Here is a 6000-nt window from a genome sequence, read left to right as displayed (position 1 = left end):
AGAGTGATCAGATTAATTGCAATTAATTGCAAAGTCCCTCTTTGCCATGAAAATGAACTTAATCCCCAAAAAACATTTCCATTGAATTTCAGCCCTGCCACAAAAGGACCAGCTGCCATCATGTCAGTGATTCTCTCGTTAACACAGGTGAGAGTGTTGACGAGGACAAGGCTGTAGATCACTCTGTCATGTTGATTGAGTTAGAATAACAGACTGGAAGCTCTAAAAGGAGGGTGGTGCTTGAAATCATTGTTCTTCCTCTGTTAACCATGGTTACCTGCAAGGAAACACGTGCCATCAACATTGCTTTGCACAAAAAGGGCTTCATAGGCAAGGATATTGCTGCTAGTAAGATTGCACCTAAATCAACAATTTATCGGATCATCAAGAACTTCAATGAGAGAGGTTCAATTGTTGTCAAGAAGGCGTCAGGGTGCCAAAGAAAGCCAGCAAGCGCCAGGACCGTCTCCTAAAGTTGATTCAGCTGCAGGATCGGGGCACCACCAGTGCAGAGCTTGCTCAGGAATGGCAGCAGGCAGGTGTGAGTGCATTTGCACGCACAGTGAGGCGAAGACCTTTGGAGGATGGCCTGGTGTCAAGAAGGGCAGCAAAGAAGCCACTTCTCTCCAGGAAAAACATCAGGGACAGACTGATATTCTGCAAAAGGTACAGGGATTGGACTGCTGAGGACTGGGGTAAAGTCATTTTCTCTGATGAATCCCCTTTCCGATTGTTTGGGGCATTCAGAAAACACCTTGTCCGGAGAAGACAAGGTGAGCGCTACCATCAGTCCTGTGTCATGCCAACAGTAAAGCATCCTGAGACCATTCATGTGTGGGGTTGCTTCTCAGCCAAGGGAGTGGGCTCACTCACAATTTTTGCCTAAGAACACAGCCATGAATAAAGAATGGTACCAACACATCCTCCGAGAGCAACTTCTCCCAACCATCCAAGAACAGTTTGGTGATGACCAATGCCTTTTCCAGCATGATGGAGCACCTTGCAAGGCAAAAGTGATAACTAAGTGGCTCGGGGAACAAAACATCGACATTTTGGGTCCATGGCCAGGAAACTCCCCAGACCTTAATCCCATTAAGAACTTGTGGTCGATCCTCAAGAGGCGGGTGGACAAACAAAAACCCACAAATTCTGACAAACTCCAAGCATTGATTATGCAAGAATGGGCTGCCATCAGTCAGGATGTGGCCCAGAAGTTAATTGACAGCATGCCAGGGCGGATTGCAGAGGTCTTGAAAAAGAAGGGTCAACACTGCAAATATTGACTCTTTGCATAAACTTAATGTTATTGTCAATAAAAGCCTTTGACACTTATGGAATGCTTGTAATTATACTTCAGTAAACCATAGTAACATCTGACAAAAATATCTAAAAACACTGAAGCAGCGAACTTTGTGAAGACCAATACTTGTGTCATTCTCCTGAGTGGCGCAGTGGTCTAAGGCACTGCATCGCAGTGCTAACTGTGCCACTAGATCCTAGTTCGAATCCAGGCTCTGTCGCAGCCGGCCGCGACCGGGAGACTCATGGGCGGCGCACAATTGGCCCAGGGTAGGGGAGGGAATGGCCGGCAGGGATGTAGCTCAGTTGATAGAGCATGGCGTTTGAACCCAGGGTTGTGGGTTCGATTCCCACGGGGGCCAGTATAAAAAAAAAAATTATTCACTAACTGTAAGTCGCTCTGGATAAGAGCGTCTGCTAAATGACTAAAATGTAATTCTCAAAACTTTTGACCACGACTGTAGATAAAGGGCCTCATTGCCAAAAAACCTAAGGTCCTCAACCAAGCCGCAACAAGCCCTGTGGTTTTCGCTTAATTTAATTATGATAACCTCTGATTGGTTTAAAGCTGTAAATAATGCTGCACTGTGATTGACTTGAATTCTTAACAAACTGGAGCAGCTATAGACTGACTACCCTGGGTACTGTAGCACCATCTACTGTTGGACTGACTACCCTGAGTACTGTATGACCATCTACTGTTGGACTGACTACCCTGGGTACTGTAGCACCATCTACTGTTGGACTGACTACCCTGGGTACTGTAGCACCATCTACTGTTGGACTGACTACCCTGGGTACTGTAGGACCATCTACTGCTGGACTGACTACCCTGGGTACTGTAACACCATCTACTGTTGGACTGACTACCCTGGGTACTGTAACACCATCTACTGTTGGACTGACTACCCTGGGTACTGTAGGACCATCTACTGTTGGACTGACTACCCTGGGTACTGTAGGACCATCTACTGTTGGACTGACTACCCTGAGTACTGTAACACCATCTACTGTTGGACTGACTACCCTGGGTACTGTAGGGCCATCTACTGTTGGACTGACTACCCTGGGTACTGTAGGACCATCTACTGTTGGACTGACTACCCTGGGTACTGCAGGACCATCTACTGTTGGACTGACTACCCCATGGGACTGAGCACCATCTACTGTTGGACTGACTACCCTGGGTACTGTAGGACCATCTACTGTTGGACTGACTACCCTGGGTACTGTAGGACCATCTACTGTTGGACCGACTACCCTGGGTACTGTAGGACCATCTACTGTTGGACTGACTACCCTGGGTACTGTAACACCATCTACTGTTGGGACTGACTACCCTGGGTACTGTAACACCATCTACTGTTGGACTGACTACCCTGGGTACTGTAGGACCATCTACTGTTGGACTGACTACCCTGGGTACTGTGGGACCATCTACTGTTGGACTGACTACCCTGGTACTGTAGCACCATCTACTGTTGGACCGACTACCTGGGTACCTTAGGACCATCTACGTTGACTGACTACCCTGGGTACTGTAGGACCATCTACTGTTGGACTGACTACCCTGGGTACTGTAACACCATCTACTGTTGGACTGACTACCCTGGGTACTGTAACACCATCTACTGTTGGACTGACTACCCTGGGTACTGTAGACCATCTACTGTTGGACGACTACCCTGGGTACTGTAGGACCATCACTGTTGGACTGACTACCCTGGGTACTGCACTCATCTACTGTTGGACTGACCACCCGTGGGTACTGTAGGACCATCTACTGTTGGACTGACTACCCTGGGACTGCCCCTAGGACCATCTACTGTTGGACTGACTACCCTGGGTACTGTAGCACCATCTACTGTTGGACTGACTACCCTGAGTACTGTAACACCATCTACTGTTGGACTGACTACCCTGGGTACTGTAGGGCCATCTACTGTTGGACTGACTACCCTGGGTACTGTAGGACCATCTACTGTTGGACTGACTACCCTGGGTACTGTAGGACCATCTATTGTTGGACTGACTACCCTGGGTACTGTAGCACTTTCATCTACTGTTGGACTGACTACCCTGGGTACTGTAGGACCATCTACTGTTGGACTGACTACCCTGGGTACTGGGAGGACCATCTACTGTTGGACTGACTACCCCTGGGTACTGTAGGGACCATCTACTGTTGGACTGACTACCCTGGGACTGTAACACCATCTACTGTTGGACTGACTACCCTGGGTACTGTAACACCATCTACTGTTGGACTGACTACCCTGGGTACTGTAGGACCATCTACTGTAGGACTGACTACCCTGGGTACTGTAGGACCATCTACTGTTGGACTGACTACCCTGGGTACTGTAGCACCATCTACTGTTGGAATGACTACCCTGGGTACTGTAGGACCATCTACTGTTGGACTGACTACCCTGGGTACTGTAGGACCATCTACTGTTGGACTGACTACCCTGGGTACTGTAACACCATCTACTGTTGGACTGACTACCCTGGGTACTGTAGGACCATCTACTGTTGGACTGACTACCCTGGGTACTGTAGGACCATCTACTGTTGGACTGACTACCCTGGGTACTGTAGGACCATCTACTGTTGGACTGACTACCCTGGGTACTGTAGGACCATCTACTGTTGGATTTATTACCCTGGGTACTGTAACACCATCTACTGTTGGACTGACTACCCTGGGTACTGTAACACCACCTACATGTTGACTGACTACCCTGGGTACTGTAGGACCATCTACTGTTGGACTGACTACCCTGGGTACTGTAGCACCATCTACTGTTGGACTGACTACCCTGGGTACTGTAGCACCATCTACTGTTGGACTGACTACCCTGGGTACTGTAGGACCATCTACTGTTGGACTGACTACCCTGGGTACTGTAGGACCATCTACTGTTGGACTGACTACCCTGGGTACTGTAACACCATCTACTGTTGGACTGACCACCCTGGGTACTGAGGACCATCTACTGTTGGACTGACTACCCTGGGTACTGTAACACCATCTACTGTTGGACTGACTACCCTGGGTACTGTAGCACCATCTACTGTTGGACTGACTACCCTGGGCACTGTAACACCATCTACTGTTGGACTGACTACCCTGGGTACTGTAGCACCATCTACTGTTGGACCGACTACCCTGGGTACTGTAACACCATCTACTGTTGGACTGACTACCCCTGGGTACTGTAGGACCATCTACTGTTGGACTGACTACCCTGGGTACTGTAGCACCATCTACTGTTGGACTGACTACCCTGGGTACTGTATGACCATCTACTGTTGGACTGACTACCCTGAGTACTGTAGGACCATCTACTGTTGGACTGACTACCCTGGGTACTGTAGGACCATCTACTGTTGGACTGACTACCGTGGGTACTGTAACACCATCTACTGTTGGACTGACTACCCTGGGTACTGTAGGACCATCTACTGTTGGACTGACTACCCTGGGTACTGTATGACCATCTACTGTTGGACTGACTACCCTAAGTACTGTATGACCATCTACTGTTGGACTGACTACCCTGGGTACTGTAGGACCATCTACTGTTGGACTGACTACCCTGAGTACTGTATGACCATCTACTGTTGGACTGACTACCCTGAGTACTGTATGACCATCTACTGTTGGACTGACTACCCTGAGTACTGTATGACCATCTACTGTTGGACTGACTACCCTGAGTACTGTATGACCATCTACTGTTGGACTGACTACCCTGGGTACTGTAGGACCATCTACTGTTGGACTGACTACCCTGGGTACTGTAGCACCACCTACTGTTGGACTGACTACCCTGGGTACTGTAGCACCATCTACTGTTGGACTGACTACCCTGGGTACTGTAACACCATCTACTGTTGGACTGACTACCCTGGGTACTGTATGACCATCTACTGTTGGACTGACTACCCTGAGTACTGTATGACCATCTACTGTTGGACTGACTACCCTGGGTACTGTAGCACCATCTACTGTTGGACTGACTACCCTGGGTACTGTAGGACCATCTACTGTTGGACTGACTACCCTGGGTACTGTAACACCATCTACTGTTGGACTGACTACCCTGAGTACTGTAACACCATCTACTGTTGGACTGACTACCCTGGGTACTGTAGCACCATCTACTGTTGGACTGACTACCCTGAGTACTGTATGACCATCTACTGTTGGACTGACTACCCTGGGTACTGTAGGATCATCTACTGTTGGATGACTACCCTGGGTACTGTAACACCATCTACTGTTGGACTGACTACCCTGGGTACTGTAGGACCATCTACTGTTGGACTGACTACCCTGGGTACTGTAACACCATCTACTGTTGGACTGACTACCCTGGGTACTGTAGGACCATCTACTGTTGGACTGACTACCCTGGGTACTGTAGGACCATCTACTGTTGGACTGACTACCCTGAGTACTGTATGACCATCTACTGTTGGACTGACTACCCTGAGTACTGTATGACCATCTACTGTTGGACTGACTACCCTGAGTACTGTATGACCATCTACTGTTGGACTGACTACCCTGAGTACTGTAACACCATCTACTGTTGGACTGACTACCCTGGGTACTGTAGCACCATCTACTGTTGGACTGACTACCCTGGGTACTGTAGCACCATCTACTGTTGGACTGACTACCCTGAGTAC

General features: G+C 48.8%; 1 protein-coding gene across 1 annotated transcript in view; it reads right to left on the bottom strand.

The window, feature by feature from the left end:
- The window catches only part of LOC121586871 (FH1/FH2 domain-containing protein 3), a 154573-nt gene that overhangs the window by 9157 nt on the left and 139416 nt on the right, over positions 1 to 6000 (bottom strand). The window lies entirely within an intron of this gene.

This window comes from Coregonus clupeaformis, chromosome 17, assembly GCF_020615455.1.
Source record: "Coregonus clupeaformis isolate EN_2021a chromosome 17, ASM2061545v1, whole genome shotgun sequence".
NCBI classification, from domain to species: Eukaryota; Metazoa; Chordata; class Actinopteri; order Salmoniformes; family Salmonidae; genus Coregonus; species Coregonus clupeaformis.
The sequence above is the reverse complement of the archived record's forward strand: the minus strand, read 5'-3'. Positions and strand labels throughout refer to the sequence as shown.